The sequence below is a fragment of the Schistocerca cancellata genome, chromosome 3 (assembly GCF_023864275.1).
Source record: "Schistocerca cancellata isolate TAMUIC-IGC-003103 chromosome 3, iqSchCanc2.1, whole genome shotgun sequence".
NCBI lineage: Eukaryota > Metazoa > Arthropoda > Insecta > Orthoptera > Acrididae > Schistocerca > Schistocerca cancellata.
This window is the reverse complement of record NC_064628.1, coordinates 442685729-442702975: the sequence shown is the minus strand read 5'-3', so window position 1 is coordinate 442702975 and position 17247 is coordinate 442685729.

Below are 17247 nucleotides of genomic sequence, written 5' to 3'. Positions count from 1 at the left end.
GAGGTCATCAGTCCCAAAGCACTTAGAACTGCTTAAACCTAACTAACCTAAGGACATCACACATCCATGCCCGAGGCAGCATTCAAACCTGCGACCGTAGTAGTTGCGCGGTTTCAAGACTGAAGCGCCTAGAACCGCTTGGCCACCGCGGCCGGCCTCAAAACTGAAACGAGACACGCGACGCGATCGACGGGCATGCTACAGACACTGAAAAACACATCTGTGCGAAATTTCATCAGATTTTCTCTCTCGTTTCCATTTCGCGATCGATCAGACCTTACTTTCCGAAAGGCCCTCGCATTATACTGAGCATGAAGTAGTCTGCCCGTGGTATTAAAGTGAAAGGAAATAGCGGGTGAGCTGATTAAATCAGAAACTGATACGGTGTTTTCCGGACACCATATTCAACTGGGCTAGAAAATCCGTTTCAGAACTTATCATGCAAACACGACAGCGAGAAACGGTTTCCGAAATATGCTTTCCGTATTTTGGAAGATGTGTTGCAAGTAGTAAACGTATTGTGTGACAGCTGTTTGGCATTTCTTGCTCCAGCGATGCTTTATGTGAACGGAATAAATTATATCGCTGATGTTCACCGAGGGTGTTAGAATTTCAGAGACTGTAAATTACATGTAGGTAAAAAGAAAGAAGGAAGTTGTCATTGCGTCACAAACTTGGAGCCGCCGTCAGCCGTCTTATATAGCCTAGAACACTCGGTTCACCTCATTTATACCTACATGTTTCACGGCGATGGTACTTTCCCGTGATGTCACTCTGATGTGCCCGTCCCAATTTCGACGGTTGGGGATTACTGACTTTCGTGATCGTATCCCAATTAACATGGGGTGTTTTGATTGTGTGGAGACGTAGTTGTTTCATCAAAAATTCCACTTTGCGTCCTTTACTGGTATACTAATCGATCCGACCGTAATCTAACTTTTAAATTAATCACATTTCATTCGTGAGTGGAGCCGTTCCAGCAATATTTTCCTTTCTATACATGAATTACGCTTGCGCTGTTTACTTTCATTGAAGTGGTATTATTTCTCTCACTTGATGTTAGATGTAGTTCAGTTTCGTTGACATTTCAGTAACCGTTCGCTTTGTTGACATGCACAACACACGATAGCATAGCTTGCTCCTTTTCTCACTGCACACGTTTATGCAGTAACAAAGAACGCCCATGTAAGTTTTTTGCAAACATGAACTTTAAAAATGTTGTGCATACAAGTTGAAAGCTGAAAATGTGACTTAAAGAAGCAGTACCAGTAAGCAAACAAGCATTGGTTCTGGAGTTCAGATTCATTTGCCATCGAAACAAATACAGTAGAAGTGTAATTAAATCGATTACGAAAACAACCTTTTCAAATCACATCCTTCTCTTCTTTGTTGTTCGAAATATATCAACGAAACAAACAATTTACATTAACCAGCTCAAATGTGTCGTATTACTAGAGCAAAGACACATTCAAGAACAGAAATTCTTTCGAAATCGCTTTCTTGACACTATGTTTGTTATTCACATAAACACTGTCATTTTTAGCATTTATAGTAGCTGTTGCGCGCACACAACAGTAATAAGAAACAGGAAGCAATCGTTAACAGTAGGCTGCTAACGTTTCAGGCTATTTAAAATGGCGGCAGGCCACTCGGGCTTAAAAACAATGTACAGCGTAAGTGTATAGTGCCTTCTCCCTTCTTTCTTTACCTTCATGGTACGATTATGTACTGCTTTATTTTTCTATTACTATTGTTTTAATGAGCAAAGAGATGTGGAACATAAAAACTGCGTAGGAAACTTCACTGAAATCATAGGAAAAGAAAGACAAAAGTGAAGTGACTCGATACGTAAAAAACTACAAATTTACAATGTCTGAAATTCAGACGTCATCCATGAACTTCCGCAATATAATATACTCTGTGAAGACAAACAGTCGCTTCAGCAAAAACTGTCAAACAGCTGTCACAGAATAGCATATAAAATCCCTAAAAGTGCGGTACAAAAGAAAGTATGTGATTCACAATAACGAAACAGGCCTTATTACTAGAGAGAAAACTCGTTTCATGATGCGTTATGGACGTCATTCCAACGATACTTATGTAAAATATAATGCATTTATTACATAGAAAATACATAGACGTAAGTTATTATATCTACCGATATGGTCGTAAAAGGTAACTGCGCCGAAATGAGCGCGTTGTGAATCAATGTCATCAGCACGAGTCAAATAAATTGATTTTCAAGTTACTTTGCACAACTGCAATAAAACGTAATGTTTTGACTTTATGTACGCTGCAGGCCCAATACAGAAGATGACTTTATATACCTAGCACTACATTTGACCTTGTGATGAAATACCATCAGATTTTAATTGCTACTCACTGCGAGACTAATAATGTGCGTCTGTATGTGTTAGTCGCACATTATTAGTTTGCCTGTGCCGCCATAGTACCAGTGTAAGCGCATGCGCGTGATTACCGCGAATTGGCTCTGTGTAAAGTTATAAATTGGTATAGCGTGCAAACGTGTTTAGCTAGTGCATTGTTCGGGTGCCATTGTGAAGAGCTTTTGGAGCACTACCAGATCCCACAGGGAGACAATGAAAAAGTTTGCCGAAATATAAGTGAAAATAATGAAAGATATCTCACACAACTCGTAAAAATGCCTAAAGGTCTTGAGTTTACTTCCGCAATTTTATGGACTGTATTAGCCTGAAAATTCTTGTCTGGTGCATAAGACGTTAGTTCTTGGCATTTCAGCTTCAGATAAGACAGCAACACTATCCCTGAACATGTGGCTGTAGTTGAGCACAGATTTATGGCGGGAAGAAATCAATCATCGCACAGGAACTGTCCATCTGGACACCAAGAACGTATTTTAGAAAATTTCTCAAGATGTTTTGATACACGAAGAGCCACAGTTGTACATTTCAGGCTGACAATCTCGTTCCTAGCGAATAGAATAACGTGGCCAAACACTGGTGAAGTTCCCACAGGGCCTAGTGCTCTAGGTCTTATGTCACTACTTTGTTGAGCGGATAAATTATCCTTTGCATCGATGACACTACTTCCATTTATTATTCCCACGTCAAACAGAACCATCCTGAAATCTGATGCAGGTAATTTTCCATGAGGTCTGTTAACAACCAGCATGATCTATCTAAGTGTATTGTTATTACATAAAAATAGAATGAACATAACTCGAAAAAAGTTGTAAGACCCTCGTACCGGCAATTTTTTTTTATTTCACAAGAATTTCTGGGGTTTCTTCAGAACTTTATGGATTGTATTATCCTGTGAAGTGTTACTAGATAGCCTAAAACCAACACCGATCTCATTCCTGAGCTTCTTTAGCTTCAGTTCAAATCAAAATACTCTCCACAAACATATGTCTATTATTGAGCACCCATATATGACAGGAAAAAGAAAGCACAGCACAAGAACCATCATTCTGGATCAACTAAGCCTTTGAGGAAACGTCGCAAGGTGCTTTGGTACACCAACAAAGCCCCATATTGTACATATATCGTTTTTATACTTTAATATGAGGGGATAGCTTCCTACACATTGTTGCTACTATTTTAGTTAATTGGAGTTAAAGCTCTAATATTATATAACCAGTAATCACTAGAAAAATTTAATGATCATCACCAATTGGAAGAAGATCCAGAAAATTGAATCTGGCAGCTGTTAAAGTTACGTTTACTTACAAACAAACTGACGTTCTTTTACTATACCATCAAATGTATGAAGGCCATAAGACGCCGTGAAACGACGCAGTGCTTTACTTCCACTAGACTCCACATATATAGGTTGCTCATACTTTGCATTATGTATGAGCTCTTTAAAATGGGATGTCAGTAAAATTTAAGTTAAATATGTTGATGTGGCTAATTTTTCCAGTGATGCTCTGCGAATTTTGTATGCAGTATATGTTCATATCTGTCAAAGTAAAGAAGAATCCTGCCCATTATAAGTAACTCTGACAGTTACAAACAAACATTCATATTAGGGTACTACAAATTAATTCTACTATGATACAGTATTATCAAATCAACTTACAGTTCATGTGAAAAATCTTACTCTTTTTTGCATGTCTGAAGACATTAATCTGGCGTCCTAAAAAAGGGCCGACTGCTGTGACCGAGCAGTTCTAGGCGCTTCAATCTGGAAACGCACGACCGCTACGGTTGCCAGTTCGAGTCCTGCCTTGGGCATGTTTGTGTGCAATGTCCTTAGGTTGGTCAGGTTTAAGTAGTTCTAAGTTCAAGGGGACTGATGACTTCAGATGTAAAGTCCCATAGTGCTCAGAGCCATTTGAACCATTTTCAATCCCAAAAATCCTATGTTTTATACAGAAGAGCCATGTTATTATTTAGATAATTTAGGGTACGACACATAACAGGCTAATTCATGCTGTTATACGATCACCCAGGTTGTTATTAAAAACTCAAGTTGAAAATTTATTGTTTATTAAGAGTATGAGGAACATAACCGAGTAATTTTTCTATGACATCAAATAAGTGTTAGAGATTTTGCACACATTCCAATCACTTACGTTCTGAATGAATGTAGTGATTTAAGTGATATACTCAAGGGAATGATTCACAGCTTTCGAGCACAGGAATTTGGAGTTCGAAAATACTGACGTTTATTAATTCTGTATCGAAGTGAGGATAGCCCACAATCCATAAAGTACTTTCATATCTCGTGAGACCAGATATGGATTTAGAATTCGTAGGAGTGAACCCACGTCTGGACCACTATGAGCCATTAATTGTGATAACAAGTTCACTATCCAGCAGTGGATAATTGTTTTTTATCTTAATTTAAGCTAATAGTGCCATGTGCATCTTTGAATTCAAGCACATTTTATGGATGTCAAATACTTGGCTTGGTGTTGAGAAATGTTATTTGCTTTGCTGGATGTTTATGGATTTCATAATATGCTGATGTTATATCTGAAGAGCTTCTTTGTGTTTAAGTCGGTTTCAACAACAGTAATGAAATACAAGTAATCTATGAAGACGTAAGTACTTTGAGAGGTAGAACGGAATAGGTCATGAATTGCGCTAGGTGACAGGCAATGTCCAAACAATTAGCATCTGGAGCAAGAAAGAGAGAGGGTGATCGTTGACGGATGCCCGTTAACTGTCCGCGAGCATGCGAGTTATCAGTCTCTCGTGTCACGTTAACAGAAACGTTCTTAAGTACGGAAGAATAACTGTCACGGTCTCTCCCGTAATAATTTCTTCATTGAGCACTTTTCTGAGTGCAACCATATGAAAGACATTCTGTTGTAGCTTTCCATGTTAAGTGAAGGTTGAATGAGATGTTGTGGCGGTACGCCACATAACGTGACAAAAATGATATTGAATAATTTCTGAAATGTAACAAAATTGACGTAACGAAATAAATATGACAGCAGAAAAATAAGAAAGACTATAATCAGTTAGTATGATCTGCAAATGTAATTATAATCTCTGTTCCTTTTGCAAAAGGATTGTTCTCTCTTCCCTTTTGTTTCTTGGTAGTGTAAGGATCCAGTTATTGATAAGTTACGAAAATGTGTAAGTTCCATGTCATATTTAGCCCAAATACAATCAAATATTTCTTAAAACTGTTGTGAAATTTTATATGTACCAACACCTACATTCATGAAGCGGCAATATCAATGTTTTTTTGCAAATTTTATATAGGAACATTGGTGCAGAGGTCAGCGCCATTGTTCTAAATGATAACGGCCCAGAGTTGTAGTAAATATCTTAATATTTGCTGATTTTTACAAATAAAAATTAATGTAAATATAGGGGAATTCTCTTAATTATCGGTTCTTCCATTGAAACAGTAAAAGCAATCAGTTTTTGCAATATTGGATAATACTTGAGTAACGTGACTTCATTAAATTTTTTTGATCCCCACTTAATGGGAATTGCGAGGATCTCCTTACGCTTGCATTTACATAAAAGCACATAATAATTATCAAAAGTCAATCTCAATAACAAAAAAATACGGCCATATACCTATCTGGAATTTTGTGTGTTGGTGGTGTCTTTTCATATAAAAACATCATGTCAAGCAAACGAACTGCGAGAGGTATCACAATTGAGTCGCTGACGCAAATAATTTTCCGTTTGTGAACAGCGTGAATAACACTTACACCTACTTTCCATAATATATAAAAACCACTACATAAAAGAACCACCAAAATGTGCTTATTCAGAGCCAAATGCCACAGTTCGTTAATGACGATTGAAGGTCCTTTTACTGTCAAGGAAGCAGCATATGTGGCCAATTATTGAAGGCATTGCTGCACCTAAAGCAAATTTGCTCATTTTAGAAAGCTAATTAATGTATCCCTCGCATGTATTTAGCTGCCACCCTGACAATACTTTGCTCATCTGGTACACATAAGTAACTCCAAAAATGGAAATTATAAAAAACTGAAAAATAATGTAGTCAGTAAATGCACATTTCAAATGAATGATAGTGTCAACTTTCTCATTATTTTCATCAGTACCACAAGCCACCCACTCCTACACGTGCAGAAAGAGTTATTGCAAAACTGATGCTAGTTTTGATAACAAGAGTAGTAATGGCGTTCCATAACATTGCACAGCAAATTTTACATGCAATAATTTATGACACAAAATGAGTTAAACTACGAGAACACTTTAAATGAAGCCCGGTTTTGTTGAGATGCTTTATGGAGCAGTAGGACGATGACTATTTCAAAAGATATGTTTAAATTCATGTTATGATTATGTACTCATAACGTTGTAGCTTTATATGAAATTTCTTTGTTTAAAGTCACTCCTTTGGATATGTGTGCCCTGGCGACGTTCAAAAATACTTTCACTCATAAAACATCTGGAGAATGCCCACAATTTGATACTTATAGCCACATAAGTTTGTCTGCTTGGATTGCAGAAGTATTTATATGTTATCATTGTTTCTAAGCCTATCCAGACATGTTTGTGAGGTAACACAATGAATTGTTTCCATGCAAATTCAAATGATGGTTATAATCTATGAAAGTAGTTTCATTTTGTACTTTTATTATCATGTTATAACAAGGATTAAAGGAGCTTACACTGATTCCTATAGTAATGAGTTTCCATTTTTGACAACAGTAACCAATTATTCATTTTTCGTTTATTCTGGACATAATCTTATCATAGTTTAAGGAGAACAGTAATTTCTAAATGATGTGGTCTCATTTCATAATTTGAATACGCAGGTGATGAGTGATACAACAAATACTAAGTGAAAGAGCTTTACAAATTCAGTATCATTTTCAAAGTACCAAACATAATTTACTAAAGAGAGGGGTCTGGAACTACACTTAATGTGGTAAACTCATTGTGACAAATTGTAGGGCTTATGCAATGTTTGATTGTTGCAGTTATATGTGTACAAAACTAATGAATTGAATTTAAAAAACCTTGTTTACATTAGTGTTACTGAAATGGATGTACTTAATATGATGATACACAAATTTCGTTACAACATTATGACACATGGAGACAAATTTGAAGTGTGGTCGAGATAGGTTCTTATATATACAAAATAAAGATGAACGATTTTTACATGTGTACTATAGGAGAACAAACCTTCTCTTACATATCATGTGCAGCACACTATATCTGGTCTACAGTGAGCTGTTCATGCTATTACAATGTCAGCAAAAAATCAGCTCTACATGGTAGAAAGACGATATGTAATTAACTGCACTACTAAGTAGACTTGTGATTAAACTTTGAGTGCAGTCAGACTGATTGCAACTAAGGTCATTGGCTGATCATTATGGATGACATTACTGGACTGAACTCAGTGCCATGTGAAACAGTTCCCCTCTAAATAACTCTTGAATTAATTTGAAAACACTAAACAACACACTGGCACAAAGTGAAAGTAAATAAGCACAAGTAATAAGTCACTGGGCACTGTAACACTACACTAAGAAACCATTCATTCACTTCAAATCTTACAGCTATATTACATAACATCCAAAGCAGTGAATGTGTCGAGAAGATAGGCACTCACTGACAAAAACAAATTAGCACAACCATACAGGATTCAGTCACAAACACACAAATCCTAGTACCCTTGCATGACAATCACTAGAAGTGCATTATAACTCAGCCAGCAATCTTCAAGTGCTGATCCACTGCTCACTGTAAAGTCTTCTAAGCGTCTTCAGTGTATGAACCGCACTTGAAGCATTCAGTACTCTTTCTGACAGTTCATTTCATAATTTGAAGAAACATACAATGATAACATATCCTGTTCTTTCTCTTCCCCTCATTGTCGATGTGCTCGCAAATGTTCTTAATTTCTAAACATTATGTTACATAAGTGACTTATCCAAAATATCTATTCACTAACTGACTAAATTGGTTTCCAAAAGGAACAAAACGAATAATGGATACATTATCATACATCAAATGCTCAAAGTATTAGAGTGAGGAAAGTAGTGGGAAAATGAGGACAGTGAACAAATTATTGAATCATACTAATTTTGAGATGAGAAATAATATATTAATTAATCTTAAGAGGGCTGAATTTTTTTTGTGATCACAATGCTTTATTACATCTGATGAAGATGTTATTGACAGAATCTAGAAGACATTTACAAAGCTGTAAACAAAGTAAAATCTGTGATAAACAATTGTTATTTCAGTACTCACAGTAAGGAGTTACATTGGCATAATAATGGTCCACACGAATGATAAGTGTTAAAACAATCGAATTACTGGAGAGGAAACTCAAGCAAACCATGGCATAGCACCCAGGCATTGCATACATACATCTTCACTACATAACGTTGAACTGTGTCCTGACAAGAGTCTTACCATGAACTACAGCCTTGCATTCAAACAGATGACATTATCCTCAGTTCACATAATGCCTATAATCATATTTTAAGTGCAATGATGGAGATAAACGTATTAATAGTTTGAGGATATATTATTTAACTGAACAATTTTGAAATGAAATGTTTAGCCTAAAACAATTGAAACACTCTGTTCCATGCAATTCAAAGCGAAATATTATTTGAACAAGGTATCAGTCAGTATATATTTGCCAAAATTCAGATTTATGTTTCAATAGTCTTAATTGCAGTTGTTCGCCCACAACTACATTGTACAGAGAAACTGAATTTAAGTCAATGGAAAAAAGTATCAAGGCCAACAATGTAGCTTTAGTGAATTGTCAGGTGTACTCATTTATTAACACTTAATCAAATCGAGTCTTTAAGGTTTACAGATACTGTTGCCCCTCTATACAGCTGCAGAAAACATTGCCAATTGTTACCATTGCAAACTTCATGGAGTGATAGAAGTTAGAATCTGTAATTGTATAATTAAGAGAATTAACAAGAGGAGAAATAAAAGGAAGTTTTCAACCAATATGGCGTGGCTCCATCACTCCTACACGAAAGCACATTCCAATGAAGATGAAAACAAATAATGTCACATCACCACTAGCAAGAAAGACCCACCAAATCACACAGAGAAAAATAAAAAAAATAACAAACCAGCAAGAACAATTAACACTAATAGAAACTTTAATAGAGGAAGGAGACCTTGAAAAAGCAACAGACAAAATAGAAGACCTCATAAAAAATTCAGTGACACAAACAAACCCAGAAACAAGGACAGCAAAAAGATGGTTCGATGCTGAATGCTATAGCAAAAGGAACACTGTTCTGAGAACGACCTACAGATTAAGAAACCACCACGACGAGGAAACATGCAAACTATACGCAGAAGAGAAGAGAATCTACAGAAAAACTAATAGAAGAGAAGGAAAAAGAATACACAGAAAGAGAGGCAAAAAGAGAAGCCGATGAAGCAGATAAAGACCCATACATAGCAGCAAGACCAAGAAGACTGGCTCATACACTAAATATAGACATGAAGGAATGGGAAGACCACTTCAGTAAGATACTGAACAAACGATGAATCAAAATACCCCCAAAGTAACAGAAACAACATCAAACAAAGGAAGAAGACAATGTGAGGGAACCTCTAAATGAAGAAGATGTAAAAGAAGTAATAAAAACACTGAAGAACAAGAAAGCAGCAGGAACTGATAACATATCTAATGAATGTATAAAAGATGCTTAAGTGGCTCTCCAACACATATGGATCAAACTATTCAACACATGCCTGGAACTAGGAAGAGTTCCAACACAATGGAGACACTCAATAATAAAAGTTCTCTGCGAAGGTAGAGGAGACCCAACTGACACAAACAAGTACAGAGACATAGCCCTGGAAAACACTCAGTTTAAGATGTTTTCAAAGATAATTAAACAAAAAATCAAAGCCTGTGTGGGTAGTCACCTCTCAGAACGACAAATGGGCATCAGATCTGGAAGATCAACACTTACAGCAGTCAGGCTTCTTCTAAACAACGTCAAAGAAGCGCTACATAAGAAACAAATGTTCTACACAGTGTTCATAGACTTTACAAAAGCCTTTGACCTACTGCAAAGAGATCTCATAGTCCGAAAACTGGAAAACACAATGGCAGAAGATAGTATATGGTCAAGAATAATCAAGTCAGTCCTCGAATACAATTTGTAAGTAGGTTGTTTATGTTTTCTTATTGGCAACGTCACGTAGCGCTCTGTATGAAAATCGCTGGCTGTGCTGTGTGCAGTCTGTGGCTAGTTTGCATTGTTGTCTGCCATTGTAGTGTTGGGCAGCGGCAGCTGGATGTGAACAGCGTGTAGCGTTGCGCAGTTGGAGGTGAGCCGCCAGCAGTGGTGGATGTGGGGAGAGAGATGGCGGAGTTTAGAAATTTGCAATACTGGATATCATGAATTGCTATATACATTATGACTTTTGAACACTATTGAGGTAAATACATTGTTTGTTCTCTATTAAAATCTTTCATTTGCTAATTATGCCTATCAGTAGTTAGTGCCTTCTGTAGTTTGAATCTTTTATTTAGCTGGCAGTAGTGGTGCTCGCTGTATTGCAGTAGTTCGAGTAACGAAGATTTTGGTGAGGTAAGTGATTTGTGAAACGTATAGGTTAATGTTAGTCAGGGCCATTCTCTTGTAGGGATTACTGAAAGTCAGATTGTGTTGCACTAAAAAAATATTATGTGTCACTTTAGTGAATGTTTGAGTACGTTCAGTTTTGCTCAGCTGTTTGAAAAGCAAATAGTGTAAGAGATTTATCAGCACAGTAATTCAGAAATTTTTCAAAGGGGACGTTTCATAAATTTTATCACATATCAGACAACCTCTCTTTTTCGGACCTCATTCTGTAATCGAATGGAGTTTTACAGGGTGACCCAATGAGCCCTTTGCTGTACATTCTTGCCACTGGAGAAGTACTGTGAATGGAAGAAAATATATACATATATATCTACATATATATGCATATGCAGATGACGTATCCGTTGGTTCAACAATTATACAAAAGCTACAGAAAATCATTGAGATAATAGACAAATGGTGCAGTGAACACAAACTACACATAAACATAACAAAGACAGAAATGGTGATTTTCAGAAAAGGAGGCAAAACACCGAAAATGCGGAAATCAACCTCAGAGGAAAAAAAATAAACATCTCGTCAGACTTAAAATACCTAGGGGTGACATGCAACCAACAGCCAAATGCTTCACAGAACGTGCAGTGCAAGCAATAATAGCTATATAGGACATCAAAAACATCCGCCCACTCAGTCTAGAAACGGCCATGAAATTAGTCAACACAAAAATCTAGACTAGTTTACCTGCTACCGAGAGAAACTTTCGTAATTGAAGACATCAAACCTCGCTATATGATGCCACACACCAGGGCTTCCGGAAATCAACTGAAGATCATGGAGGATAAACGAGAAACAGTATAGCCAGAGTTCTATGACACCGAAGCAATGATGAACCGCTCATGGACGGCACCAAACTTCGAACTGCGACATGTCGTAACTAGATTTTCTATTCACCACCTTCATCACCTAATTTGCAAAAACACAACTTATCACGACCCAACCACAACATGTGTGTGTGAAATGTGTAACGAAGCCTGCGAAAGATGTCACATAGAACTGTGCAGTAAAATAGTGAAATCTATACATGAATATGCCAAAATGTAAAATATAAATGTAAAATGTTAAAGAAAATAACTGTATATGGCTATTTGGCTGCAATTTTATTAAATAAGAATATAATTAAGAGCAAGCCATAGAATATTAAACACCACCACTGAAATGTTTCAGAAATAAACTGCATATTCTGCACAGATTAATGATCAATTCCAATAGGCTCATCACAGTATTTAGCCACTTAAGCTTGATAAAAAAAAGGAAAAACAAAATATTAATTACTTTGTGTAAAGAACTTGTTAAAGTGACATGTGCCACATCTTCACAAAATGTTATATTCATGATCTATAGAACAAGTATTATAATATCTATGTGGTTGTTGTCTGCTGTGATAGGGAATTCTCTTTATTTCAATTCACACCACACACTTTATTGCTTTACACAAAATGCAAACAGATGGCATCACAGAACTGTCACGGATTGATTATTCAACACAGCTAATATACAGCAAGCAGGGATTATTCGAAAAACAAAAATCATCCGCCTGTAGTGGCATAGAGTAACATGTACTGGCTTTTCATCATGAAATGTTCTCTTTTCAAGGAAAACACATGGAAAAGTGAATTGGGTAATGTAAATGTGTCACAAGCAATTCTAGAAAGCAAGGAAAGCTCTTTCTGTTTAGGTTTGTTTTAGCAAAATGTATACTCCACTTTCAATGTGAGGAAATTAACATAGCATATTAAATTTTTAACATCACAGAATGTGACTGCATTTAATTTTGTGAATCTTTGATTACAGCACTTTGATTTGAATGTGTGGTGCACTCTATGATTATGTAATAATCAAATGCAAAAGACAATTGGCTATTTTCAGAACAATGTGAGGGACTAGACTCATAATCTGTTAAAATATTAACTACTTTCTTTTATACTGTGCACAGTGCATGTAGATGCAATTATTGTATTAATGCAATTGTTTTGCTCTCAGAAGAAGATTGTGTAGAGACAATAATTTCCCTTTTTATCTTAATATCTAAAATTTATCATTACCAATGTAAGTCTGGCCTTTAATTGCATTTTTATGAGGAAAATATTCATAAATATTATTTGTTTACACATCAAGTTCTGTATGACTAAATTAAGGAGGAAAAATCGAAGGTCATGGAACATGTCAGTACACGAAATTACAACATAAAAGTAATAACACATAAAAATAAAATGTTTATGAACCCAGAGAAAGTCATGCCATAAGTTTAAGTACACACAATCAACACTGTAACATAAGAACCAGCTTAATTTTTTAAGGGACTCCTCAACAGAATAGGAGTGCCCCATGAGGAAAATCTTCAGTTTCGATTTGAAAACGCTTTAGTCAGCGATTTTTAATGTAGGAAAATTAGTAATCAAATTGCCAATGTGTTATGAAGTTATATGAATAACGTTGGTAGCAAATATGAAGTAAACTGTATGAGTTATAAACATGTATCTGATATAAAGTAAAGAATATTAAAACTTACCCTCAAGAATCGTTTACAGTGGATGTTACCAGTCTTCTACAAAATAATGTTATGTATCTTATTACATTGTAGAAATTAAAGATATTAACCATTTAAAGACATAATTTTTTAAAAAAAGTTTAACACTAGAAATTTGTAGATAATTTCAACTTGCATAATGGAAATTTTTCAGTCATTTTACTTACATCTTGAATGTTCTTAGGAACTATGTCCAAGCCAGAATATTATGTTTGAAATATTTGAATCAGCAGAACATGACTTTATTGTTTCAGAAGTTACACTAAGCCTTTTTATATCAAGTTCATAAGCTACCTTACATTTTAATTTTTCGTTTCATGAACGTTTTGCTTTTAGATTGCTTTATGTATGATGAATAAGTTAGAATTTTATTTCTTATATTATTTAAATTGTATTGTTACATTTACTAAAGAAGTTTCAACTATACTGCTATGTACTGGCCATCACCAGGTGTAACACTTCCTATAGAAAATAGCCAAGCTATGATCTGGCAGCAACATACCTTTTGAAGGCAGACACTTCTATGTGATGGACCCCCCTGGTATATCCATGCAACTGCAAGTCAGTTGTGTGGGAACTATTGAGACCCTGTTTGCAGTTTATCTGTTGTTGAGAAGTGCAGAAGAGGTGTGGACTTAAACACTTTGTTAGACAGTAGATACGATAACATGCAGTTTGCAATGCAAAGTAACCCTTCCTTTAAAACTCTTTTTTAGCCTCTGTGTGAAGTTTTCTGCTGTTGTGAATTGTGGAAGTGATGTGAGCTGAAATACAGATTGGACGCAAGAAGATGCTTACAATGCAGGGGCACAGGTGACAAACGGATTTATCCTCAGAGAACAGGATGTCAACTCATGGCTGAAGAAATGGAGTTTGGCAAGTGAAGGAACTTTGCATGCAAAATTCTATGTGATCTCCCAACTATGAGAACTGTGTGTGACCCATAGTTTAACAAGGATGTAGAGCAGTAATTTTAATTTCCAGAAGAAGAATATGAGCTGACCAATAGACTATATAGTGGGTATGTGGCCACACACAGGGAGGGAGTACAGGAGAATGTGAAAAGATTGCTTTAGCAGCCTTTTCAGTGAGACAGAAATAAGTGTCACCTCCCAATTCTCATATTATTGTCACTGACGCCTTTGTCGGACATTCAGGACTGGGAGCTGCCAAAGACATGCACCATAGCCTGCATCTGCATATGCGATACCATGGGAGATATGGTCAGATGATCCAAGCATGTGTGCCTGTCAGCTTCACACTGTTTCAAGAAAACACTAGCTGACTCCAATGTGCTTTTAATACTGTTACCAGCAGTCTAACCATCATCTGGTAAAATGCTCTGCAGTTCTTTCATAAGGATCACTTGTTCGTTCCATTTGCCTCTTAGCAACCATGATATAAAGTCTGGTAATGAAAATAAGAATCTTGTTGCTAATAATGGAAAATTGTCATTTATCTTACTAATAGCAGTAATTTGTAAATTGTATTTGCAGTTCCATGGTCCAATTAACTCTTCTTTTCAAAAAAATAAATGTCTATGACAAATCTCTTAGAGTTTGTTTAGTGAGAGAATGCTGCACTCAAGGGCAATTTGAAATACTGTCATTATCAAATGTAAAAATTTGACCACTTGAAAACCTACCAACTCAAATTCCATTAAGTATTTAAATTCCTCATGTTATTACACTATAATACCAGATATTTCTGTCACTGAAATCTGCAAGAGATGGGTTTCAGTTCATACAATAATTTCCTCAATTTATTAAATTTGATGTATTACAATAATTACATACCTCCTCTGTTACTTCCTTAGATACTTCATATGCTTTGGAATAGTAGATATTGAGAAAGCTGACTGAGGAACAGAAAAACGGCTACAATCGCATCAGGACTACATTATATGCGTTTAAGATTTTGCAGAGATTATTCGACAGAACTCTCTCTCCTCGTAGCAGCAGTTTGTTGTAGGTCAGTGCCGAAACGTAGGGTATCAAAGGACTGGAAGAAAGTGCAGGCCATTCCTATTTTCAAGAAGAGTTGTAGGACAGATGCACGTAATTATAGGCCTACATCATTGACATCTATCTGTTGTAGAATTATGGACCAAGTTTTACGCTCTAGGGTTACTAAATTTTCCTACACGTGGTCTCCCCTATAAAAATGCATACGGATTCCGCAAATATAGTTCTTTCAGAACTCGGCCTGCTCTGTTACGCCGGCCGCGGTGGCCGAGCGGTTCTAGGCGCTTCAGTCTGGAATCGCGCGACTGCTACGGTCGCAGGTTCGAGTCCTGCCTAGGTCATGGATGTGTGTGATGTCCTTAGGTTAGTTAGGTTTAAGTAGTTCTAAGTCCTGGGGGACTGATGACCTCAGATGTTAAGTCCCATAGTGCTCAGAGCCATTTGCTCTGTTCCTCCATGAGATCAGCAGAGCTGTAGAATCTGTACTCAGGTTGATACTGTTTTCTTCGACACCAGGAAGGCATTTGACATTGTTTGAGCTTATCGAGTAGCGGACCAGATTTGCTACTGGATTCAAGAGTTCCTTCCAGACTGAAGTCAACACGTCGCTGTTAATGGAACAGAATCAATATATGTAATTTCGAGGGTACCACAAGGCAGTGTGATATATATAGATGATCCAATATAATGCGTCGAAAGCTATTTAACGCTATTCGCAACTGATAAGGTTGTCGATAAGACGGTAGCAACACCAGAAGACAGTAACGAATTACCGAAGGACCTACACAGCAGTGGTGAATGGCGCAGGAATTGACAGTTGACCCTCAATGTAAATGCTGGAAACCGTAGCGACCGTAAACATCTAGGAGTATCTATCTCTAGCGACCATAAGTGGAATGACGACATAAAGGGGACAGTAGGGAAAGCAGATGGGGGACGTTAAAATCCAGTTTTCATCTGCAGTCGTAATGTAGGTACCTCTTCAGAAAGCTGGTCATTTCAGCTGCACTATCACAATATATATATATATATATATATATATATATTTTTTTTTTTTGAAATTCGTCATAATTAATCTGTCACAATTTGGGAGGAATATTGACTTCCATACATACATCAACAGAGGAAAAATGAAATTTATACCCGTATTTTCAAAGATGTCAGTGACCCAGAAATGAGTTTAATATGCAGCAACTAAATCTTTTGATCATTTTTTCAATACAAAGTTTCTGACAAGCAACATAACAAGTTTCAAATTTACCCTATCATTATTTCTCCTGGATATCTCATCCTATTCCCTGTATAAATTTATTTGACAACAGACAGCATGTAAAAAAATAGCTTTTAAGTGTAGTTGCATGAGTAGGACTAAAACATAATGCCTTCATTAATGTTAGCGCTAATTATTATTCACATTTGTGTAAACTGTCTCGTCCCACATGTTTTGGATAATGTGGTCCAAATGATCTTTACAGCATATACAACTAACTAAATTACTTTCAACACTGTTACTGAACAATGTTCGACATCATTTCGATAAAAGAATCGTTCAAGTGTTCTGTGGAACATGCAAGTCAGTAACTAACTAATTTATTAATAACACTAAACTATTAAGTCAAATTCTAGAGAAACAACTATTTTTGAAGTGGAAAATGTTATAAGCGGGATCTTAATGGTTC